The sequence below is a fragment of the Neofelis nebulosa genome, chromosome 3 (genome assembly GCF_028018385.1).
Source record: "Neofelis nebulosa isolate mNeoNeb1 chromosome 3, mNeoNeb1.pri, whole genome shotgun sequence".
Taxonomy (NCBI): domain Eukaryota; kingdom Metazoa; phylum Chordata; class Mammalia; order Carnivora; family Felidae; genus Neofelis; species Neofelis nebulosa.
The window spans coordinates 26,089,106-26,116,483 of record NC_080784.1 but is presented as its reverse complement, the minus strand read 5'-3'; the positions used below and the strand labels follow the sequence as shown (position 1 = coordinate 26,116,483).

The 27,378-nt window shown below is 37.4% G+C and overlaps 1 protein-coding gene across 7 annotated transcripts in view; it reads right to left on the bottom strand.

The window, feature by feature from the left end:
• The window catches only part of DLC1 (DLC1 Rho GTPase activating protein), a 564,853-nt gene that overhangs the window by 188,258 nt on the left and 349,217 nt on the right, over window positions 1–27,378 (bottom strand). The gene's annotated exons all lie outside the window — the stretch shown is intronic.

The following is a 27,378-nucleotide window of genomic DNA, read 5'->3' as shown; positions in this document are numbered from 1 at the left end:
CTACAGCATGCATCCTCTTTCTCATCAACTTTGACAACTTAATTATACAAGGGACGATAATTACAATAGTGTGATTGTGCTTACTAGTTATAACTAACACTTGTACCACTACTTATTAGCAACCCACGAGTTTTCAATCATATTGTTCCCAAATTGTTAAAGCTTATGAGTCTCTCCAACTGAGAATGTGCATGTCAGTAGATATTGTCTTCTTTGCCTTATCATTGGGCTGGACATAGATGAGGAGGCAAGAAGTGCTAACTGCTGTTATGTAGACCTCTGTCCCTGTGGGGGGTCAATTCCGAGAGAAAATTCTCCATTAAAAAAATCTCAAAAAATCTGATTGCCCAATACATGGCTCGATTTTAAAACAAAGTACCCTGGGGGCGCCTGGGTGGCTCAGTCGGTTAAGCGTCCGACTTCGGCTCAGGTCATGATCTCACGGTCTGAGAGTTCAAGCCCTGAGTCGGGCTCTGTGCCGACAGCTCAGAGCCTGGAGCCTGTTTCAGATTCTGTGTCTCCCTCTCTCTGACCCTCCCCTGTTCATGCTCTGTCTCTCTCTGTCTCAAAAAGAAACAAACGTTAAAAAAAATTAAAAAATAAATAAAACAAAGTACCCAAAGTCTGTGTGTGTGTGTGTGTGTGTGTGTGTGTGTGTGTGTGCGCGCGCGTGCGAGCGTGCACGTATTTGTTTCTCCTTCAAAGAGGTCTGAGCACTGTGAAACAGGTTGACTCATTTTCTGGTCAGGCTGAACAAGGCAGATCTGTTTGTAGATGAATATTATGAAGTAACCATAGGACAACTAGTGAGCCACACTCTATGCCAGGCATGGGAAAGTTGAGGATGAATAAGATGTCAACTCTGTCTTTGAGGAGAAATCACACTGACCACAAATAATTTCAAAATAGTGTCATAAGTTCTAGGATAGACGCATGTACAAAGCATACAGGAGCAAAAAGAAGGCAAGGTAGCTTAGATTCCCAATTACTCGTAAGTACTGACCTCACCTAAATTTCCAGGATGGATTTACAGCATGCAACCATTCCTAGCATGAATATCAACCACGGATTGTGTGAGTTATGCAAAGTGACAGAGTGTAATGAAATTGAAGTCTTTCTATACCTAAACACAGAAAGGGAAAAGGGAGCAACAAAGGGAAACAGCATTAATTGAGTACCTATGATGTACCAAAACCTCTTCTAGCACTGTAGATAGATAGATCTCCATGGACACAGACCCTTATAGGTGTTATTATCTCCTCCTCAGAGATGAGGAAATTGGAGGGCAGAGAAAGAGATTTGAGAAAGGTCAGGTAGTAACTGGCAGATCCAGGATTCACACCCAGAGCTGTCTGCGTCCAAAGCTCATCAGCTTCCCAATCAACTGGATTGTTCATAAATTAATGACAGTGATGACAATGACCCATTAGTGTTTATCTAGGGTTAGCTGATACCAAGCTATGGGCCAAAGCTCTTTAATCTTAGCTAAATAAAATCACCACAGGGTCCATGGTGTGGAAGAAGCCTGAGTCTCAGATGGGTTTTAGAAGATCCCACCTATGAGAATTGAAGGGCAGTGAGCAAGAGAACCAAGGCCTGGTCAACACATATTGCTTAATGATAGGGCGCTCAGGTCTGATCTCCAAGGTGTTCCAGAATACCCTCCTTCTTCTCTGTGACCCTCTCTTTCAAAGACAATAATACTAGTATTTCGCTGAAGCGCATCTCAGCAGGTATTGAAAAAGCCTACTTATTTTAAGCACAGGTTCCATTAGGTAGAACAGTCCATGGACCTAACCTAAGAAGTTATTATATTAAAAAAAAAAAAAAAAAAGGAAACCTTACCAACATAAATGTAACTTTTATTGACAGATGATTGGAGAAAGGGAGCATAGCCAAATGTTTTTGAGCAAGGTGGGCTTTAATTATTGATTTTACTGTATTCCAAAGTAGGGCTCGCAACTTGTTACCTTATTTCTGAAAGCTCATTAAATTCAAATTTCATTGTGAATATATTTCAACTCCTTGCAAATGAGTCTCAGCCACATATCATGGGAATGATGTAAAAACACTGATACAGTGTAAATTTTAAATTATTTTTTTTTGTTTTCTGTATTTATTGGCCATTAGAAGAAATGTTATATGCAGAAAAAGTGCTTTTCAAAATCTACTGTTTATAGAATAATTCCTCAAGTTTTATTCCCACAAGTTCCAAATAACCCAAGTGTCTTCTGAGAGACAGAGACAGTATGCCATAGTTAATGTTATCTCAGCTTGGCAGATGGGGAAAGTGGGAATATGAGAAATCTGTTGATTTCTTTCAAGATCCTCCTGGGAATTATAAGAGAAATGAGAAGAGCAACATTATGCTTTGATTACTTCTCAGTTCCTTATTGTGATAAAGGGCCAGTTTCAGCCATGGGTGGGGCTTTCTGACCTGGGGGACTCTTGTTTGTGTTAAGCTACAGACTCTGGCTCGAATATGTCCCTAATATTTTCCATCTAAGAAAACTATTCCACTTTGGTAATGTATTACAGATTTTATCTAATTTTCTGTAATTGATAAATTTTGTCTTCTTATTGAGAACAAAAATTTTTAACCTTATAGTCTTTCTAGGTCCCATACGCTTTGATCTAATGCTAGAGAAAACTTATTTTTCAAGCCTGTGTAGCATAAATCCACTTTGATCTTATGGCCACTCTTATTTGCTGATGCAACTCATTTAAGCCTCTTTTGAAGTAATTAGAGCAGTAGGGCTACCCAAGGTGCTGGTAGGTTCTTTCAAAATAGTATGAATAATGATGGGAAATGAAATGTTTATTAAGAGTCAATACCATGCTCAGATCTGGGTCTTTGGAACAGGAAGGAAATTATTAAAACCCCATTTGGTTAAGCCCCATGAGAGATCGAGCCCCTGCAACAGGACAACAGATTTAGTGAATGACAGTGCCTACCCTGGCATAACAGATCTCCCTAAAGGGCTGTAACGCCACAAAAGTTCTCCATCGTGTATCTAAGTATCCAAAAGCCCACGACAAGAATTTGTAGTATGAAGCTTCTGTAACTCTGAGGAATATATAAGTGGTTTCTGTTTCTCCAATGAATAATACCTAGCATGTAGGTTACATGATGCCGATATCTGCTTTCATTCTGAATTTTGTTTATTTAACATGACTCTATTGAGTATATTTGCTCTGGTGGAAGTGGCAATTGTATTTGTTAGTGTGCTTCTATAATTGGAACTCTAAGGATTACACTCAGTTTGGTTGAGAACCTCCTCTACGATAAATTGTTAAATATTTTCAACCGAAGTGTTCAAGGCAAGGTTGTTTACACTATCAATTAGGTATGTAGTGATGCTTGGGAGACCAATAGACCACAATGACAATTTTCTTCAAATTGCTGATCTCTGACCTGAGGACAGACAAGAGTCTCCTTGGAAGGCAAGAAGAAAATCTTGGAATATTCATCTACTTATATAGCTGTTTATATATTTCTATTTTTCGAATATACAGAGCATACAAGTATAGTGATTTATGGATAAAGTTTATAAATCAATGTATACATTGGGGTTCTGTGCTCAGAAAGTTTTAGTGATGGGAGTTAACAATCAAAGATATTCAGAGACTATTTCTCTACAACTACTGATATATACCCAAATCACACTATCTGTCAGAATAAAAGCAACTTGTCGGGGGGAATACTGTTGAATAAGGAGAAAGGGTGCACTAAAATAAGAAGCAAATAGAAGGAAAGAAAAAGATTCTTTTCTTCCTGACTGACACAATGACACCTTCTTTCCTTTTGAACTACTGAATTTCATTACTAACTAGACTTTCTGAAACAAAGTTCTTCACCTGGGCTGAGAAAAGTCACCTTGCCTCTGAGACAGGAAACTGCTATATACTGAATATTTTCGTTCTCCTCCAAATTCATATGATGAAAACTAATCCTCAATGTGATAGTATTAGAAGGTGGGGCCTTTGGGAAGTGATTAAGTCATGAGAGTTGAGCCATCATGAACGGGATTAGTGCCCTATAAAAGAGAATTTGGGGTATTCCTTGCCTTTTCTCCATGTGAGGGCTCAGGAAGAAGATGGTCTCTGGCAACCAGGAAGTAGGTTATCACCAGACACCAAATCTGCGGGCACCTTGATCTTCGACTTCGTTGCCTCTAGACTGTGAGAAAACAAATTTTTGTTGTTTGCAAGCCACCTGGTCTCTGGCATTCTGTTGAAGCAGACCAAATAGACTAAGGCAGAGACAGACCTTATTTCAGTCCTGCCCCTTGACAGCCTTGTGATCTTGGAACAGTATTTTCACGATTGCTGGAAAGGGGATTGACTAGATCCCTGATTCTGGTCCAAAGCGGGAGACAGAAGTAAAGGGTACAGAATCACACAGGATGGGGCCTGTCCTACTGAAGTGGAACAAGGAAGTTTACAACTCTACTGGCGTAGGTGGTCTCATTCCACTTCTCAAAACTATCTCCACAGAATCTAATCTATCAGTAAATTAATTGGCCATTTTAATACTGTCCTCAAGCTATTTTCAAGTTGCTTTGAATATGTTTCTTTGGAGTTGTTCATTTGTTTATTTTGCTTTACTTGTCTCTCAATTATTTCCTTTCCATTTTCTGTTGATTAGTTGACTCTGGTTTTCTGCACTGGAAATTTTGGCAGAAAGACAAGAAAGAAAAGGTGCTAGAGAATGGGAAGAGGAGGAAGTGATGCTCCCAGAATTTTTTTTTAATGGAATGATTTCAGATTTTCTCCTGTGTCATGATTTCAGAACGTTAAAATACTTTTAATTCTATAGAAATATCAACAAGGATGCATCACCAATACTAGTACTAAAGAAATAATTCATCCAAAATTTATGTTGCCTTAGCAAAGAATAGGATATCTACTGGTAAAATAAATTTTAGACACAGTTAAGTTTAGGAGGAAATAATTTCCTTGCTCTTATTTTTCATTTTCTTCTATTCTTCCTTTTGTCATTTTATTCTTCTATTATTCATTCTTCACAATATAAAATTCCAGTACATTATGAATTAAAGGAGTCCAACATTATGACACAGAATTACAGTGATGTAATTTCTCTCCAAAGATTTACAGTATGACTATCTGAATTGCTTTTAAATTGTATATATTTCAATTCACACTAGTTTTGTATGTATCTTTATATTGAGGTTAGAACCAAAAAAATCAATCTTTTGTGGATTCTGAATTATAAGACTTCTGAGAAACAAAACTAAATACTCAAATGCTTTATTTTACCTTCATGTAAACTCACTGCCACAAGTTTCCTTAAAGAATGTCAGATGTGGTTATCCTTTGGATTATAACAATTATCAACAACCTCTAATAACATGCTATGCTAATAATAAAATCAAAAGCAATTTGGGATAATGGCTGAATGGTGTATTCAAGCATATACATTCAGCAATAGTTTCAAAGTCAGACAACTAGGAACACAAATATTTTCTATGTTAATATAACCTATTGATAATTAGGTTAATGTAACCTAATTATACCTTTTCAACCATATTACTAATAAATGTTATTTATTTAGAGGACCCAAAACACTGCTAGTAACAGCTGGTTTGAATGTTTTCATAAAAAGTTATTTTACAGGTTGCCTTAACTTTTGTCCATGAAAGGATTCTGATGATATACCCCACGCCCCCCCCCCCCCCCATACAACAAATACAAAATAATGTTTTTCAGAAATTGCACGTAGGTAATTCAGGACTGTGACTTCTGAAAGAGGGTAAAAGGAAATAGATGAGCTCTACCATTGCTACAGCTTACTGCTTTAAGAGTATTTTCTGGTCACAGAGTGTAGAGAGGAAAACCAAACATAATCTGAGAATCTTGAGGTGACAGAGATCAGAGTTTATGGAGACTGAGGCAGTTAGAATTTGCAGGTCAGACTACCAAAGGAAAGAGAGCAACATAGTGAGTTCTGCAGATCCGCAGAGGAGTCTCCCCAAGCCTTTGACTGAATACTGATCTGCACAGGTGTAGAAGGAACTTTCCCAAACTTGAGAAAGAAGTAATGGAAGTCAACAGGCAGATAACACCCTGGCGCTCACACAGGGCTGCAATTAGTTTCTGTTTCCACCAGTCAGCATGAGGAGACCTCATGTAATATGGAGTATTAGATAGAATCCCTAGAAGAGTCATGCCTCAGTAGTGGCACTAAATTAGTTCTGCTCTGGACCTGCTAGCGGAAGAAAGGAAGTAATAAAGAGAAGAAATCATTGAAATTGAAAACAAACAACAGAGATTAAAAGATGGTTCTTTGGATAGATCAACAAAATTGATTAATCTCTAGTCAGATTAACTGGAAAGAAAAAGTGAATTTAATAGGATTCAAGGTTAATATACAAAAATCAATTGTATTTCCGTATGTTAACAATGAACATTGCTAAATCTCATTTACAACATGATCAAAAAATATGAAATACTTAGAGATAAATTTAACAAATATGCGTGCCAAAACATATACACTGAATGGTTTGTAAAACACTGCTAACAGCAATTAATTACCTGAATAGAGAGATATACCATGTTCATGGATTTTAAGACTTATACAAGAACTTTTGTGGCCTTAAGTGAGACAAAGCTTTCTTAGGACCCAATATGCATCAATCATTTTAAAAAAAAGGATAAATTGAACAAAAAAGACTTTGCTCTTTTAAAAACACTGCAAGGGAAAGAAAAAGTCAAGCCCCTGGCTAGGAGAAAATATTTACAAAACATATACCCAGAATATATAAAGATCCCTATAATTCAACTTAACAAAAAGACAAATAATCAGATTTTAACAAATGGGCAAAAATTTTGAAATAACACTTTACAAAAGAAGGTATAAGATGACTAATAAGTACATGAAGATACACAATCTCATTAGTCATTAGGGAAATGCAAATTAAAGACACATTGAGGTACCACTACACACTGAAATGAAAAAGACTAACCCTATCAAGTGTTGGATAGGATGTGGGACAACTGGAATTCTTATATATTGCTGGTGGGAACGTAAAAGGGTTTAACCAATTTAAAAGTCTGGAAGTTTCTTATAAGGTTAAACATACCCTTACCAACTAAATCCACTCAGGTATTAGTCAAAAGAAATGATAACATACGTTTGCACAAATACTTGTAAGATAATAGTGACAGCACCTTTGTCCACTTACAGGTAACTCTATAAAAGGCACAACTATAGTGCCAGACACGAGCTCAGCGCTTGCTAGAGGCTGAGGATGCGGGTGGGGGGTGGGGGTGGTGGCGGCGGGTAGAGTGAGATTCACTATAACGTACATGGGAGCTATTTTGAAGGTGATGAAAAAAAGCAAAATGATAAATAGGAAATATTTTCAACATAAATAACCAAATAAGTGTTAATGTCCATAATAAATCACTTCTACAAATAAAAAAAAAAAGCAAAATAGAAACAAACCAACCGAAAAAAATCAATGGATTTTATTTTACAGAATACATAGAGGTGACAGAATTGGGAAATAGAAGCTCAGGGTTCAAATTTTGATATCACTGAAAATTCTGGGATAAAAAGCAAATCATCGGAGCTCTGGATCTTTGAGAATCAGATGTAAGTCTTCGCAGAGAGGTGGGGAGGAATCTGCTGCTTAGAGAACGATCACTGGCTTGGAGCATGTATGGAATGTATATATGGAAATGATATCCCAGTACTGTGCTACTGGGTCATATTGTATGAGAGTTTTATAATAAGGCACTTAAGATATTATCAATAATAAAATTTATTTATTTATTTATTTATTTATTTATTTAAGATTTATTTATTTTTGTGAGAGAGAGAGAGAGAGAGAGAGAGAGAGAGCGCGCACAAGCAGGGGAGAGACAGACAGAGAGGGAGACAGACAGTCCAAAGCAGGGTCCATGTGACAGCCCAACATAGGGCTTGAACCCACGAACTGTGAGATCATGACCTGAGCCAAAGTTGTACACTCAACAAACTGAGCCACCTGGTGCCCCAATAATAAAGTTTATTTGAATGATATCACAAAAAGACTCATTCTATATTGGATAATTATTAGTATAATTTCACACAATGTTATTAGTATTGGCATATTATTAGCCAAAGCAATAAAAATATTTCAACTCAATGATAGATTACTATTGGATTGCACTATTGTATTAGGATATGTTATTTGTATGGATACATATTCCTTTCCAAGGCACCTAATGGAATCTTAAAAAGTGATTATTTAAGTAAACAGGTATCCTGCTAACATTAGCAGAAAAAGAACATGTAACTTTCATAGTCTCTTTCTGATAAATAGTAAGACAAAAACCTCTTTGCAAATATTTGAAGCAAGAAAAAACAACAGGAAAGAAAATGAAACTCTTACTCTTCTGGCTGGCATACAAAAAGCTAAAGGAAGACAAGCCAGGAGAAGAAAGTAAAAAGAAGAGCCGGGAAAGGGAAAAATAGTACTATTAAGGGACATGCAACATCACTACTCATTTGCATAGGTTATGCTGTACAGGAAGTGGCAATCTGTAAACTTCACCTGAAAAAAGGAATCTGCAGAGAAAGTCGAGCATACTCCCACTGAAGAAAAAAAGCAGATGACAATGGGCAGTGGAGATTGCTAGAAAGTGCTTCTTTTAGACAAAATCCTTTCCCTCCTTTTTTTCCAGTTGTGGGGGGTGGGGGAGGGCACCCTCATTAATAGATAGAAGAAATATGGTGCCTGCACTGCTTCCCTAATCTTGAATGGGAGACTCAGGAGGTTCTGACCCTAATTTTTCCTCACACTCACTACTGGCTTGGCCTTCATGGTCTTTGAGACTTTTCAATGTGTGGCCAATGGCTGGCCAGAATCTGGATGAATGGTCAGGGATGAGCACAGAAATCTAGAGGAAGCATTTAGAAACTTCTTATAGTAGTTGGACAGAGTAATTTTATGTCTATTGAATCTAATGATAAAACACTTTTGTTTCTCTTTTTTATGTTTTTGCTTTTTTCCCCTCAGTTTTATTTCCTAGGACTCTATTTTTGTTATATTTTAAAATGGTATGTGTCACCAGAAGAGTGGAAAAACAAGGTCACCATAAACAGGTTAGGAACTTTGCTCTAAATATATGCATAAAATATGTAGAGATAATAATTGCTTGAGTATTTCAATGGGTGTTAATTTAGCTCTCGTGTATCTAGATGGAGAGAAAAGGTAAAATCACTGTTTTGTGAATTATTTAATCAGCCTCTGAATTAAACAATTGTTGATGGAGCACCTGGGTGGCTCAGTCGGTTAAGTGTCCGACTTCGGCTCAGGTCATGATCTCACAGTCCGTGAGTTCGAGCCCCGCGCTGGGTTCTGTGCTGACAGTTCAGAGCCTGGAGCCTGTTTCGGATTCTGTGTCTCCCTCCCTCTCTGACCCTCCCCCATTCATGCTCTGTCTCTCTCTGTCTCAAAAATAAATAAACGTTAAAAAATATAAACAATTGTTGGTATTTGCACATTTCTTACTATTTGTTATTTATGTGGAAGAACAACATAGTAAGCAGTTTTAATATCTCAAGCTGGAAATTGGAAAAAAATGTTGAAAGGAAATGGAAGCATTTTTGCCTTTGGAGCTTCATGCACAGTGAGTGGTTCACATCTGGTACCAAGACTATAGATCATCAGTGATGTAAGAACACTGAAAACTGAAATATTCAAAGAAAAACAAAGGATGGATGGTGGCAGGAAACAGCACAGGCCATTTTGTCATTTAAGTGTAAAATATGATTATTCTAAAGTAAACCTTTTTATCTAGCTAGTTTTTAGGAAATGGTTAGCATTTCTTAGGATGATGATTTGCTCTAAAATCAGAAAACTGGAGATCTTTAGAAGCAGCTATTTTCGTTAGTTCTCTAAACTCATATATCTCTTCTTTATCTCCATGATGTCACTTGGTTGAATTATAATAAAGCAGAATTCATTTTTTAAAAGCATATCACCAAAAGCAAAAGCATAACTCAAAAGTTTCTGACTTTTTTTCTAACCTCATTTACTAAATCCCCTGTAATAGCTACATATTAAAAGTCATATCTACATATTAAAAGTCCTTACAAATAGTGATCATAGTTATCATCTAATGGGTTTCTGGTATGGTAGTACATCATCTAAAAAATGATTTCTGTTTCTTTTTCCTTTACTACTGACTACAGAGTTAAGAATAAGGATGTCTAGATCTTTGCAACTGGGGTAATACCACTGATTAATTTAATAGGATTTACTATTCTTAGTAAAAATTAGAATCACTCTCCAAGGCCTGATGAGTCTGGACCCATCCCATTTTCCCAGTTTTCTCTTCTCCCAAACACACACTCCGTGCTCCAGCTGGCTGGGCTGCACAATTGCATCACCCTGCCGTGTGCATTCCCACTGTTCTAACTTTGCCAACACTGTTTTCCATGCCTAGAATTGCCTTTGATCTCCCTTTCCAGTTTTTCAAGGCTTTTATTTCACCCTTATCTTCTCTGGACCGTTCCAGACCAGGTGACCTCTTTTAGCTCACTGTTTCAAGTGTCTTGAGCATCTTGCCACTTAGTTGTTACCACGAAGTTGCTCAGCAGGCTGGAAGCATTCTCAAGGGATGTGTTCTCAAGGTCTAGACCAAGGAAGTTCCTAGACAACTCAACCGGAGGAGCAGGCACAGCAGTGCTCATCAATATCACTTGTTCCTAGTCCTTTTTCCCTTGGCCCCGGGCTCTCAGCTTTCGAGTGGAGGAGGGAAGAAGTGAGGGAGAAAGGTGGTAGGGAAGAGAACTGGACAGGCTGACGTTTGGCTGCACTTGCACTAACCTGGAGCAGGGAGAATACATTCCATGAAGGGCAAGCTGAGGACTGTAACCTTACTGAAGAATTAGAACATTTATATCAGTTTTCAGCAATATGTGGTAATGAGTTTTCAGGGTCACTTGCGCTGTTTCTAGGATTACCAAGTCGGAAATTAGGTAATGTTTGTGTCATTACCCCATGCCCCTCCCTGAACATCTTCACACCTGCCGTCTCTTCCTTTTCCCTAAGGCATTCGTGTGACTGTCCAGAGTTACTGCCGCATGCTGGATTACCCCTTCACCCCCAATGTCCTTCATTTCACAGAGTTCAGAATTCTGTCATACAAGCTCTCGATAATACCTGCTGGGCTATTCCGAGAGGAAGTTTAGCCTAGGAGAAGAGGAGGAAATAGAGAGCTGTGGAAAAATTTATACATAAAACAAGGACCTGGTCCAAGCAAACATCTATTTATTGAATGTGAGTGAACCTACTTACTGATATTCAGTTTCTCATTGCATAGTCTCTGTTCTCTTTTTCTCCTCCTATCATGTCTGCAGATGGGATTATTTCCACTGCTATATATTTTTTGCTCAATTTATTTAAACTAAAAAAATCCACCCATTTCTCCCACCCTAACCCCTACCTCTGGCAAACACCAGTCTGTTCTATTCTCTGTTATTCTCCGTGTCCATGTATATATAAAATATTCCACATATAAGAGATCATACAATATTTGTCTTTCTTCATCTGACTTACTTCACATAGCATAATGCCTTGAGGTCCATCCATGTTGTCGCAAATGGCAAGATTTCTTTTTTTATGGCTGAGTAGTATTCCATTGTACATATATCCATTAGTCCATTGATAGACAGGTTATTTACATATCTTGGCTATTATAAATAATGCTGCAATGAACATGGAGGTGCATATATCTTTTTAAATTAATATTTTCATTATTTTTAATATAAATACCCTGAAGCAGAATTACCGGATCACATGGTAGGTCTATTTTTAATTTTTTGAGGAACCTGTTTCCCACAGAGGCTGTACCAACTTATATTCCAAGCAACAGTGCACACAAAGTTCCCTTTTCTCCACATCCTTGCCAATACTTGTCATTTCTGCTCTTTTTGAGAATAGCCATTCTAACAGGTATGAGGTGATATCTCATTGCAGTTTTGATTAGCATTTCCCTGATGCTTAATGAAGTAGAGCATCTTTTTATATACCTATTGGTCATTTGCATGTCTTTTTTTGGGAAAAAAAGTGTCTATTCAGATCTTCTACTCATTTTTTAATTGAATTATTTATTTATTTATTTATTTATTTATTTATTTATTTATTTGCGATTGAGGTGTATGAGTTCTTTACATGTTTTGGATATTAGCTCTTTATCAATATAGGATTTGTAAATATTTTATCCCTTTCGGTAGGTTGCCTTTCCATTCTGTTGATGGTTTCCTTTGCTGTGCAGGAACTTTTTAGCTTAATGTGGTTCTGCTTGTTTATTTTTGCTTTCGGGGTCAGATTCAAAAAAAAATCATTGCCAAGACTTATGTGAAGGAGTTTACCACCTATGTTTTCTCCTAGGAGTTTTATGGCTTCAAGTTTTATATTTAAGTTTTTAATTCATTTCAAGTTAATTTTTGGGTACAGTGTAAGAAAGTGGTCCAGTTTCATTCTTTTGCATGTCGCTGTCCAGTTTTCCCAGAACTATTTGTTGAAGAGACCATCCTTTCCCCATTGTATATTCTTGGCCTATTTGTGGCAAATTTATTGACCATATATTTAGAGGCTTATTTCTGGGCTCTCTGTTCTGTTCCATTGACCTATTTGTCTATTTTTATGCTGGTACTATACTGTTTCAATGACTATAGTTTTGTAACACAGTTTAAAATCAGGGAGGGTGATGTCTCTGGCTTTGTTCTTCCTTAAGATTACTTTGGCTATTTGGGGTCTTTTATATTTCCACACAAATTTTGGGACTAATTGTTCTACTTCTATGAAAAATGCCATTGGAATTTTGATAGGAATTGCACTGTCTGCATGTTGCTTTGGGTAGTTATGGGCATTTTAACAATATTAATTCTTTGAACCCATGAACGTGGAATATCTTTCTATTTATTTGTATCTTCTTCAATTTTTTGCATTAAGGTCTTGTAAGTTTTCAACATACAGGTCTTTCACCTTCTTGATTAAATTTATTCCTAGGTTTTTAAAATTCTTTTTGATGTAATTTCAATGGGATTATTTTCTTAATTTCTCTGATAGCTCATTATTAGTGTATAGAAATGCAAGAGATTTTTCTGTATTAATTTTGTATCCTGAAACTTTACTGACCTCATTTATTAGCTCTAACCATTGTCTAATGCAGTTTTTAGGGTTTTCTACATATAATATCATGGTATCTGCAAATAGTGACATTTTTTTTTCTTCCTTTCCAAAATGGATGCCTTTTATTTCTCCCCCCACAAAACCTTCCTGTTTTTCCTTCTTCTGCCTAATTGCTCTGGCTAGGACGTCCAAATATGTTTACTGCTTTAAAACGTTGTTATATTTAACTGATTGGATAATGATAAAGTTGGCTAGTGGCAAATATGTGAAACTATATGAACATAATATGGCGTCTTTGATTACTCTGCTTGTTTAATAGACTTTTCATATGTATCTTTTCTCTCACTTTGACTGTATGCTCTTTGAGGATAGTGTCTTAAATATTTTTATAAGCCCAGTACACTATCTGGTAAAAAAAGACATGCAGAGATATTTCTGGTTATATTTATAATAAAATATGACCTTTTACTAGCCATTCAGTGTCACGATCATTTGTCTTAAGCCTTAGGATTTTTTTATGCGGTACAAACTTTGAAGTATGTATTAAGATTATATGCATGTGGAGGAAGAATAACCAGAAAACTTTCACTGACATGAACCAGTGATGCCTCAAACTTTATTTGGACTAGAACTCTCTGGGGAGTATATTACCTTTAAGATTCTTGAGTCTATGAGACTCTGAGTCAGTAGGCCTGGAGGCACCTAGGAATCTGAATTCTTAAACAAGCATTCTAGAAAATTATGATGCACATTTTAATAAACATTGCATTAAAAAGCTATGCTTTTATTTTCAAATTAAAAATGCCATTTTCTTTCAAACAAAAAATAATTGAGTGTCCTTTATGTGCAGGAATTTAAAAACAAACTAGACGTGGGTTTTATTATATAATAGAATAAGCCTTAATAATCATGATAAAGAATATAAAGGAATAAAACCCTTGTGAGAACTTCAAGTCTACTATTTGAGAGTTCTGGGGAAAAGAGCTGATTTCAGAGTATAGGAGGTCATGGGAGGTTTCAAAGAGGAGGTAAATATAGAAATTTGGAAACAGTATGAAAGGAACCTTCAGGAAAAGGTAAGAGTATTAGCAAAAACACTTCAGTAGAAAGTGCAGGATGTGGGGTGTGGGTAATTCTGTGATCCCGTCTCAGGGGCAGCTGAAGGTGAAGAGGGTGGCTTGGCTGACAGGCTGGGGCTGGAGATTGTGGAGATATAGCTTTAGTTGGGTGAGATTCCCATGAGAATGCATAAGGACAGACAAGAAAAGAAACTCCAAACATCAATGCCATTTAATGCACTTAAGGCTGAGGAGGGGATGTGGTGAGACAGCACTTCCATACTAAACATTGCTTCTGAATTATATTAAATACGATATCAATGAGTGCTATGATACAAACATGCAACTTTATTTCTATGTATTCTATGATATTAACTTCTATCACTTGAGGTAAACAAAATAAGACTCTCAAATTAGAAGTCTAAGACCAATATTAAAACCATTAAGACCAATATCAAAACCATTAAAATAAGACCAATAAGTACAACCATAAAAATCAAAGCATTGTCTACCTAATGCATTTCTAAAATATAATTCCATAGAGTTGATCAGATATTTGTAGTTTTTACTATCTATATCACTTATGCAGAAACTTCAAGAAATATAAATGAGACTAAATTTTAGAGAATCAAAACACATTATGAAGTATTCCTTTGCTCTCCTTCCTCCTAAAAACAAAACAAAACAAAATAAAACCCCAAAACCCCTAAGGGTTGAATAATTTCACTAAAGAAAACAAAAGAGAGGTAAGCTGAAGTCACGGGAAATGGAAGAGAAAGAGCAAAAGGCTGGAAACCTACCACAGATGGAGCAAAGACTTTCCAGATGTGGAATTCTTTCTATGGATCAGTGCTGTTAGCTTGGCTCACTTAAGTCCTACTAGAAAAAAAAAAAAATAAAGAGAAAGAGAAAAGAAAGGAACTATGGCTTCCTTTAACTTCTATCTGTAATCTAACTAAACTTACTTCGCTGAAATTTTATATTTTGTTTCCTTTAGGAAAATGTCTCAATATCTGGGATCTGCAGGCATTTTTCAAAATTGGCTTACATTCTAGATGGGAATGCTTTTGGAATGCCTGAAGACATCTGTACGTGAGTCAGACTATCTCCATTTGGAAAGACATTTCTAAGGTCTCTGTGTCACAGTCCTCTTGTCTGCATCACAAAAAGCTCAGGGCGCACCCTGCATGTGAGGCTGAGGAGGTCACTGCTCTGTTTATGTTCTGTTGTCATGGACCATCTGGGAGAACGGCTCTTGATTAGCTGCAGAAGGATGAGTGCCATCTCAGTGTCAGGGTCACAAATTAGACCGAGATGCCTTTTTTTGGTAAAGGCCCCCAAATCGGGTGCTCCAAAGTATTACAAAATAATGCAATTTCCCGTGTATGATAAGCAAGTCAGCTTCCCACTTTACTAAAGTTATAAAAGAGAAAAGCCTTTCATCCTCCCCATCCCCCCCCCCCCCCCCACTTTGGGTTACCTAGCTGATGTTTGTTTTGCATAGATGAAAGCTAGTGTCCTCATCATTGCAGTTAGAATACAGCCGTTAGAGATCTTAGGGGGGAAAATCGCTGAAATGGAACCCACATGGGTGACTTTTTTTAATTAAAAAATACTAAGTCATAGAATACAGGTATGCCAAGCAGAATTTTTATTTTTTTCTCTTAAAGATACTTTCTTAAAAAAAATGTGTCAAGTGTCTCACCCCCTGCCTGCTTGTTTTTTGTTCCTTCTTGTGGATTCACAATGTTAGATATTATTACTTAATATCTTACTAATTGTGTTTAGTGGAATGAGGGAATGTGAATACAGTCTATTGAAAGTATTAAATTGTCTGGGGCAGCAGCACTTGGCTCAAGCAAATTACAATGTCAATTAGAAACTGAATGGCATGTTCAGGATGAAGTTGAGTGTGGTTTTTAAACGGAGATGATTTATTTGGTCAAGGGAAAAGAGAAAATCCATGGGTCTCATAAATACAAGATAAGATGGTCCTGATGTAGATGAGTGTCGCTAAGAGAGTTGGGACAGATGTTCTACGGTTGCAGGTAATTATGAAGCAGTAATATAGCTCTTCAGCATTAAAGGCAGTGTAACTATGAAAAAATAAAATGTTATTGAACCTTCACTAAATAATTAGTTTTTGGTAGGTCTTGTGGCGTAAAACAAACTAAATAGCAAACAAAAGGGCGTCCTGGCTCTTCATGGAGGCTCTTTTACAACATATTTGGGGGGATAGTGTACATATAGAAGAAGCAGAGAATGATGGAAGATATCAGGTAACATTAAATAACAGAGTATTTTTGATACTAATTGTACATTCAATAAGGGTTTGGAGAAGGATGCCTAATTATGTGAGTGCAAGGAACTAGTTCATGTTATAGGTCCAACGAAAAGCCTGAGGCATGAGGATACGGAGATACTGTGCAGACGTGGGGCAGAGACCTCCTGAGAGTTGCAGCTGACACGTGGGATTGAAACAGCTACTTTTTTATCTCTTTCTCTAGTTTGCATTGTCTCTCACTTCTCTGTCTTGGCCCAATTGTGCCATTTTTCTGCTCTTCTTTGCAGGATGGTTTCCTATTACTTTACCTCACAGTGCATATGAATTTTTAGCCAAAGCATCTGTTGTAGTTTGACTGTTTCTTCAGCTCATAATTTAACTGAGAAATACACACACACACACACACACACACAGAGAGAGAGAGAGAGAGAGAGAGAGAGATTGAGAGAGAGAAAGGAGAGATGGGCAGAAAGAGAGAAAGAAGTTGTCCACTGGTCAGCCAGTTATTCTCTGACCTTGAGTCAAGTGTGACCCCCACCCCCACTTGCCTGCCTCTGGTCCAACAGACTCCAGCCATGGGTTAGAATAAGGGGTCGCAAGATACTAGGCTGCTCCTTTCAGGGGCAGAAGATAAGATGAGCAGTGAAACCTGTCTGACTCAAAGGAAGAGTTCATCAAAGGGTAGGGCAATTAGAGATGGCTTGGTAGAAAAAGTGTCACTCAAGTGAGTCCTTGAAGGAAGAGTATGGTTTGGAGAAAAAAGATAATAGAAGAATGTTTTGGGAACAGTAAACTTCAGGAGCAAAGGCATAAGGACAGAAATAAGTAGATCATATAAATTATATGAATTATTACAGTTTTACTAATTTTGATCACACTTTTATTACAACACTTGGAGGTCGAAGAAATGGCAATGTTGAGCTGAAGAAGTAGAAAACACATAAGCTTTGGAGCCAGAGGGATTGATGTTCTGTGTAGCTTAGTATAAGGAGTCATCTAGCTCTCTTTTCAGAGATTATATGGTAGTACACAATAAATAACAGCTGTTGTCATATATATATATATATACACACACATATATTTAGTAGTAATATTTTTATTTTGAAAACTTGAAGAAATTCCAAAGGAAAGAAATGAAGTAATGAAAGTCAATGGTTAAGAGAACAGAATTACTTTTGCCTAAAGAAGAAAGGATAAAGATTGAAATAAGTGGAGTGTGTAATATATTTTATGATCAGTGAAGTTTTTTTTTTTTTTAAGTGTTTATATTACAAATGTATTAAATAAGGGGCACCTGGGAGGCTTAGTCGGTTAAGAGTCTGACTCTTGATTTCAGCTCAGGTCATAATCTCACAGTTTGTGGGTTCAAGCCCCATGCTGGGCTCTGCAGTGACAGCATGGAGTCTGCTCTGCTTGGGATTCTCTCTCTACCCTCCCTCCCCACCCCTCCCCCACTTGAGCACACTCGCTCGCTCGCTCGCTCGCTCTCAAAATAAATGACTAAACTTTAAAAACATAACAAACAAAAGAATGTATTAAATAAGCTCTTTAAACTAAGGTATATCAATATAGTGAAATATTAGTGCTACAAAGAAATGAGCTATCAAATTATGAAAAGACATGGAGGAACCTTAAATGCATATTACTAATTGAAAGAAGCCAATCTGAAAACCCTACACACTGTACCATTATTTTTTGTTTTATTTTATTTTATTTTATTTTATTTTATTTTATTTTATTTTATTTTATTTTATTTTGTTTCATTTCGTTTCGTTTCGTTTAATTTCATTTCATTTCTAGAGACAGAGAGAGAAAGAGTGGGGTAATGGGGCAGAGGGAGAGAGAGAGAGAATCTTAAGCAAGCTCCAGGCTCAGCATGGAGCCCTATGTGGGGCTCGATCCCAAGGACCCTGTGATCATGACCTGAGTGGAAGTCAGGAGTCAGACACTCAACGAACTGAGCCACCCAGGTGCTCCTACATGCTGTATCATTCCAGTATCACACAGAAAAGCTTCCCTATCCCCCATATCCTCTGTGCTTCATCAATTCATACCTCTCTATCCCCAACCCCTGATCTTTTTACCAAATCCATAGTTTTGCCTTTAAACGAATGTCATATATTTGAGCTGTACTTGCCACTAAATTTTTCTGTGAATCTAAAACTGCTCTAAAAAATAAAGTTTATTTATTAAAAATACCCTTTTTAGGTGTACGGCGTTATGCTAAATGATTTAAATTTTTTTTTATGTTTATTTATTTTTGAGAAACAGAGAGTGACAGAGCACGAGTGGGGAAGGGGCAGAGAGAGAGGGAGACACAGCCCCAGGCTCCAAGCTGTCAGCACAGAGCCCCGTGCAGGGCTTGAACCCATGAATGGTGAGATTATGACCCGAGTGGAAGTTGAACGCTTAACCAACTAAGCTACCCAGGCGTCCAGGGTAGTGACTTTTAAAAACATGCTTAAGACTATTGGAGGCAATGCTGAGACGAATCACTCGACAGAAAACGACAATCCATATATATCATTAAGTATGAAAATGGCCATATTTCAGAAAGCATAAAATTAATATGAGCAGGAGTCATCATAGAAGACTTCATGGTGAAGGTGAGACCCAAATGAGACCTTAGGAGCTGAGGGAGTTAATTTATGGAAGGGAAATAGGAGGATCAAAGGTCAAGTTACGTAGAAGCAAATTTAGGGGAAAAGTGTTGTTGCTACCATGGCTACAGCGGAAGGTACATGTTAGAAGAGAATGGGAGATAAGGTTGGGAAGGAAGGTCAAGGTCAGGTTATGGAAAAATTTATTCGTCAGCCTGAGGAGTCTTGGCATTTAACCACTACATACAGCATACAGCATAGTAGTTAAGAGCATGCATACTAGTCTGTGTTGTTTGCTTTGAATCCTGCCTCGGGCAAAGTGTGACTTTGGGTATTTTACGCAACCTCTGAATCTCAGGTGCCTCCTCTCTATAATATGGAAAACAGTAACACTTACCTTATAGGGTTGCTAGAGGATTTACTGAGTTTGTATCTATAAAGTGCTTAGGAAAGTGCAGGCACAGAGTAAATGCTTGCTGTTATTATTCATTCAACCATTCATTCTACAAACATTAAGTCAAAGACCTTCTAAGAGGCTGGCATTATGCAGATGAAGAGAAAATGTCTGCCTTTCAGGAAATCATAGCATAGCAGAGAAAATATTTGGATAAATATATCCAAGAAGACCAGAGACTTAAAGAGGTAAATTAAAGAAGTGAAGAACTGTACTATTATCCTCCATTTACTAGTTTCCTTAAATCCCTAGGAAAGAATTGATTGAACATTTATATTAAAAAGAAGCTTATAATATTAGCAGTTGGAAGTCACTGGAATGTGTTTTCTGGTTAGACAAAATTTTAAAACAAAAATCAAAACCCCATTGTGGTGGGTAAGTGGGGGCTTTAGGGGATCATTTTGCTTAAACATCACTCCTAGAATTCTAGAAAATCTTTATTTATTTATTTATTTATTTATTTACTTATGTTTCTTTATTTTTGAGAGGTGGAGAGAGACAGAGCACTAGTGGGGAAGGAGCAGAGAGAGAGGGAGACACAGAATCCAAACAGGCTCCAGGTTCTGAGCTGTCAGCACAGAGTCCAATGTGGGGCTTGAACTCATGAACTATGAGATCATGACCTGAAATGACGTTGGATGCTCAACTGACTGGGCCACTCAGGCGCCCTATAAAATCTTTTCTATCTGATTACAGTAATCAGGAGAAAATAGTTTTTTGAATTCATGATCCATTCTCCTGAAATAGCCAGACTGGTGTTCGGCACAGCCTTCCCACAACAAAATGGGCACCAGCCTTGTCTTGGACATGAGTAAATTCGTTATGGTTGTTAATAACTGCCTTGGATTTCTCATTTAGATAAACCACATCTCAAAATGTGATTTTTAGTCTACAATAGAAATATTTATGCATCCATCTGGGAGAGATATTGATCTCAAAGTTTTGCCTCTAGAAAAACAAATCAGAGTCCTTCAAACCAAAGGAGGGTCAGTGAGAGAAGAAAAGCACAGTCATACCAGTAGAGTGGTAGGTCATTTCACACTCAGGTCAAAGTAATACTTGTTATGTGTACCTTTCCAAAGTACATGCACCTCCCTAAGAAAGTAGAATCAATGTACAACTATCTTGTGGGTACATATTTGTCTATGTATTCATATTATTAATAAAAGTAACTGAACTGCAAACTGTGCACTGTGAATTCTGTAAAAGTAAATATTTGAGGGCATCTAAAAATGATAATATTTTCAAACTATGTGGAAGTTCTTCTATTGCTCTGTAAAACAAAACTGATGGAAAGGGGCCTTTTAATAAATTGTTCTTCAGGGAAGATTGGAAGGACACGTTAATTTTTCTAGTGATAAAAGGTCAATGTCAATTAAAATACCGAAATGCAAAACTGCCTCATTAGTATGCACGGGTAGTTCCTCGCTCCCTCTTCCCAGTCCTGATAGCCATTCTTTCAAGGGATGAAGCAGGGAACAGAATGTGCACAAGGCTTTTTGGAGGAAGAAGTTTTAAGCTCGTCAAATGTGAAGAGTTATGGTGGTTGATAGACTTAAGATTAATGTAGTGCATGCATGATTCAAAACTATTGTTTGGGTATCTGCTTGTGCAAGGATCCTACACTGGGTGCAGGGTGACAAAGATAAAATGGAGGGTGTTTATACCTTCAAGAGCTCCGAGCCTGATAGGGAAGATAATTCATGAACAGGAATACATCACAGGGATCACTACATGTCATAGAAAGATCCAGCCACCTTTGGCTATGGAGACCTGAGAAGACCACTCCAAGTACAGGGGGAATCATTCAAACTGCAACGCATTAAAGAGAAATTATCACGTACCTGTGCTGCTTGAAATATCATTGGGAAGGAAAGGAAATACGTTTGATTGGTTCTGGTGACATACTAGATTTACTTTTCCTACTTGGTAATAAATGAAATACCAACAGAACATTTAGAAACAGATTTAGAAAATTATCTGTACTGAAAAATATCCTATGAATTCAAGATTTTTGGCATTTAAGAATAGCTTACTTATATTTTTCATGAACTCCTTGATACCTGAAAGCTAATGTGTTTCCTCTCAATAGCTCAGTCAACCACAGCCAACGTTTCATGGATTAGTTTACATTGGGTTTCAGAGAAACTGAGAGGTTATGTGTGGGCATACCCTAAATTCCTTCCTCATAAAAAAGCAAGCAAACAGAGACCATAATACTAAGAAAAGTGGAGCAAGTGAGTATTTATAAGCTACTAGTATAAAAATAATGAAATTCATTTTTGGAGAGTGAAAGGGAATAAAGAGTTTGGAATGTTGGCCAAAGCCCAGCCTGGCCAGATAAAGACAATTTTCAGATCCTGCCGAACCCTGTAAAACAGCTGGGGGTCTTTGCAGTCACGAAAGCACTTCACTTAGAATAGAATGATAAGATTCTGCATCTGGCTCTGGGAGTATTACATGTATGGAGTAAAGCATTTGTTGATTCTTTTTAAAAAAGATCTTGTTTATTCATTTATTTATCAAATATCAAGCAACTACTGTAATGTCATACATTGGGAGTGTAAGTTGAATAAAACGAAATTCCATCTTTCAAGATGCTTACGGTCTAGTGAGACAGCACTAAAACCAGTCTGATCCGTACTAAAATGGAGACATGATATGGAGCAGAATGTTTCAAAGGAAAACTGAAATAGAGCGGTCATATTTTTGTTCTTTCATTAAATCCCAATATCTGTAGATATTGAAACCCGATTTAGAGCAGAATACATCGCATGGATAATTCCATGAATCAAGCAATGATAATCAGATTGGAAAAGGGGGAATATCTTTGCATTTCAGTTTTGGGTTTTTGTGTTTTTGTTTTTGTCATCTGTATTTCTCTTCTCAGTGATCAAAGGCAGCTGAGAAAATTAATACCAAAAGGCACCAAATCTGGGCTTTGTTATTAGGTGTGTTTACAAGGAACTTGGAATGAAATTATGAAAACCCTGATTTTTCCCCTCACACATTTGTCACAAAGAAGTATTTGATTTCTATGTTCTGCCTTACTAGCCACAACACAAAATGTGGAGAGACTGTGAATCTGTTATATGCTTCTGAAAGCTATCTTTCACAAGTGTTTCAGGCTATAATTATTCATTATCTTGATTTTAACATTTTCTGGCCAACAAATTAACCTAAAGGCAGGAGTACAAACATTCTAAGAAAAATGACCAAGGAATGCAAACAAAGTCAGATTCTAAGTCATCTTTCTCAATGGTGCGCTTTACATATTTGTATGAGATAGGTCCACAAATAACACCATTAATTAATTACCCAGCTGAAATATTTGGCAGTTATGGGGGTAGTAGGAGTAATGGGAGGGGGGGGAGAGTGAGTTATATAAGTTTTTAAACTGTATTAACATTAAATCATTAAGATTGAAGTCAAAGCATCTTTGTAGTTATAATTTATTGGTTAACATGTATTTACAGAACACTCACTTATGTGCTTATTAGCTGTTTTAATTATAGGGCACACAGACAATATTCCTTATCTAGAAAAGCTCATGGCCTAGACATGAGGGCATACCACAAAGCAAGACAATAAGATTGCAGTAACAAACACAGAGTTTTCTAGGGGCACGGAAAAATCAACGACTAACTCTGCTTAGGAAGTAATTCATTAAGGAGACAATATTGTTGGATCTAATAAAACAAGCAGAATTTTCAAGACACTCAGGGCAAAAACTTTGCCATTTTTGGTTAATATAATAATGGTCTATTTTTCAGAGCTGCCATGCATTCTGACAAAATTTGCGAGGTGTTCTGTGATTTAACTTTAGAATGACAGATTTCATATTACTTTATACCGCTACTTTTCAAAGATGCTCAGTCACACTTGGGTGACTAAAATGCAATGCTAATTTTATAGGCATCTATGCAATAGAGGACACATTCTAAATCATCAGTGTAGACATTTTTCTCTCCCACGCAATTAAATGAAATTATATTCATTTAGGATGAATGTCCATATCTTTTTCCCTCTGAATAAGCCATTTATCTCTTTTTCTATCTCTGCCTATCATCTATATTTTTGAAAGGTAGTTGCATGATGCAGGCAAAAGTAAGACACAGAGCTAGAAAGGGCTCTGCGGCTGTATGAGATGGCTGAAGTTGGATGAACAAACCAGCAAACCAACACAAAGGAAGAGAAAGGGGAGAAAATATTGGTAGGTATATTGGTGAGACCCCTCACAGGAAACCGATGCTACATTGGGTAACTGAGGAAAGTTTGGTAACAGAATTGTATATAAATTTAGGGAAGCCACAAAGGCCAGAGGAGAGAATGGTTTTCAGTACCTGGGACTTGTGTGGAAAGAGTCACCTAAGAGAAGCTGGCAGGGACTCCTTGGGAAATAGATGGGGGCTAACTACCCAACTCCACAGCCCCAGTGTCACACCCTGCCTTCCTCTCCTCCCAGTCTCCTCTTTTTGGTGGAATAGGGAAGGAACAGGGAAGGGAATTGAAGGAATAGGGAAGACAAAAAGGTGGGCAGTCCCCTGGTTCTTTCTGTCCACACTGGTCAGCCTCCAGGGCACAGAGGTGACAAGAAGTAGTAGATCTGGGTGACAAAACGGACATTATCTAGCACAATACATTAGACTGCTTCCAGATTACAAATGGCCAGGTATGATGCAGGCAATTTGACCTTACCCTGTAGAGAGCCAGGAGGAGGAAAAAGTTAAAGCAGAAATTGATACGATCAGGTGGTGCTTTTCAAACATCACTCTGGTGACAGTGTAGAGAGTAGACTGGTGTAATGACAGGTTGAGTCAGGGAAACCAGTTCTGGTTGCTGTGGCAAAAGTCCATGGGAAGTGGAGGACTGCATTAATGCAATGGCAGGGAGAAGGGACGAGGGTTGATTAGAAGGCAGTGTTGACAGGACTGTGTGTAGGGGGTGAGGGAGGAAGGGTGGGAATTGGGAAGACACTATCCAATTACCCCAGGGACTAGGGACGTAGGGGATAATATAGTCCTAGGAAAATAGGATGCAGGGTATACATTTCTCATGGACAAACTGTGAAAGTTGAAGATTATCTGTTCACAAGAGAGAACTTCACCCTAATAGAGACAGGAATTTCTAACGACAGGTTAAAATATGACCAACTCTGTGTGTGCTGTGATAACTTCTGTCTGAAGTAACTCACTCAAAGGCTTACAGAGAAAGTGATCTCTTTTTTCCACATGGATGGCTGCTTAACTGTTAATTGGTGCCCTGAGGAAGCATTTAAGAGCTCTTGGATCAGACATGGGCAGTAGTAACACAGCTAGCTTCTATTTGGCTTGTACACATGGTAGTTATAAGCACAACTAATTATCATAAAAAACAGCTACCATTTTTTCAGGGCCTATTTTGTGCCAAGCATTGTTGCCTTACAACAACAACACGGCAGCTTCTTTATTTATACTTTAGAAATGGGAAAATGAGGAGGTTAAGTAACTTGCTCAAGGCCACACAGATAGGAAGCAGATGTGCTAGAAAGTATACCAATGGCATTGGGCCCACTCTTTAGGGGCAATACAGATGCTGGTGGTATAAGGGAGTTATATGAAAATATTATGTGTTGGATACAATTACACACGAATACTTATGTGATTAATTATGATTTTTTTTTTTTTTTTTTTTTTTTTGGGACAGAGAGAGACAGAGCATGAACGGGGGAGGGCAGAGAGAGAGGGAGACACAGAATCGGAAACAGGCTCCAGGCTCCGAGCCATCAGCCCAGAGCCTGACGCGGGGCTCGAACTCACGGACCGCGAGATCGTGACCTGGCTGAAGTCGGACGCTTAACCGACTGCGCCATCCAGGCGCCCCAATTATGATTTTTTTAAAATAAATTAATTGCACCCCATTTCAGATCCTGAGAACATACATTTTGATACTTTGATTCTTTTCCTGGTAAGCTTTCTGAATAAGGTGGTTTAAGAAATTCTCAATTGAGAAGAGGAAAAGGAAGATGCTGGCCCAATAAAACATTGAGACTAAGTTCCTTCAGGGAAAGGAACATGCCTTATTCATAAACTGCTTCCTTGATAGAACCTAAAAAGACACCTAGTATATGTTGCTGCTCGATATGTATTTCTGGAATGAATGAACCAACAGGAGGCTCTTTCAAAAGTGTCTCCCCTTGGAGATTTTTGTCATCACAAGGTGGAAGATGAGCAGCAAGATTAATTCCACCAGGCTGTATTTACATAGCAACATGGATCAGAATAGAAGATGTCTACTTAAAGCACACACAGAAACAACCACACAACTGTATCTCAAGAATTATTAATGGAATGTACCCAAAATGATTTTTTCTTTTTTTTAAGAGCTTCACAAGGCCTGGTGGGATTGGTTCCAGTTGGCTTGGATGAGAGGTCACACAGATTAAAAATAGACTTTCTTAATATGGAACAATAGGCTACATTCATTTAACAAGACAGAAAAAAAAAAAAATGACAGGCCTCAGGGTGGGAATGAAGCTTAATCCTATTTACGAGCTCAATTAACCCTCAGAAGATTGAGTAGGTCCTCTGCCTTCACTGCCATTCTTCTGTCTAGCAGAGCTTAAAAACAGAGATTCATAAAGAGGAATACATTTGTATATAACTGAAAATATTTTAAATGGGGCATAATAAAGTTTAGTAATACAAGAACCAGTTTGCTTAGGCCATTATGGTCCTTTAAAACTAGAAATAAGTCATTCTCTTTTAATTGTCAAATCTGTTACCATTATTAATAAAATATTCAAACACAAGTCTTTATCTTGACACATAAATTCACCGATTCTTAAAAAATAATTTCTTTCCTATAATTATCAAACAAAATTACATTTCCTTCTAAACTAATCAGTACACTCTCAAGAAATCTGCATCAAAATCCACGCTGGAGTAAATTCCAATTATTCTAATGTTTTAATATATAGAAGCCAGGTTCTGTTCAAATTAGTCCATCCTGGGTCAGACATCTGGAGGCCTGGATAGGTCATATGTATCAATGGGTAGACCTTATTTTCACAGATCACCTTGTGGAACCTCTTTTGGAATGGAATTTATCAGCTCTTTTCATTGGTGGATTATAGAAATGACTCAAATCATTAAAGAGTGACCATTTCATGTTTTTGCTGTTTTTTCTGTGGTTAGATCATGATAAAAAGTGGTGGTTTCATTATATTTATGCTTCTTGTTTAATTAGTTCTTTGTTCTAATAAAACTATCTTTAAAATATTTGAGAAGCTTGAAACACTGAAGGCTTCTCCCTATCAAACCAAAATTATTTAAATGGCAGAAGGAAAAGTAACTCTTTGGCTCTTCATTCCCTCAAGCAGTGGCATTTCTATCCCTTCTTCCTTCCCCTGCCCCATCCCCCAGCCAAGAATTCACATCCTAATTTTCTCCTTAGGGTGTAAAAGAATTTGCTGACATTCTGGAATAAGATGGCAACTTTGCTGTTATAGACTTTGTTTAAATTGCAGCTACTCTTGGAAATTACAGAGACTGTCACAACCCAAGATAAAGCATGACTTTGACCTTCTTTCTCTTTGTGATGTAAATGTTACTTAACCATTTATTTCTTGTCCCACCAGCTAGATACTAACACATCTATTTAAGGTATTAGAGCACTGGAACTATAATTCGAATTCATTTACTACATGCTATGAACCCGTTAAATACCACTGCCTTGTTAAATTGAACAATTTTTCTCTCAAACTGCCAGTTCAGTATTTTCCTTCTGTTCTGAAGGGCTACCTTTCAACATATTAGAGTCAAGAAATCAGATATAGCCTAAACAGGAGAGA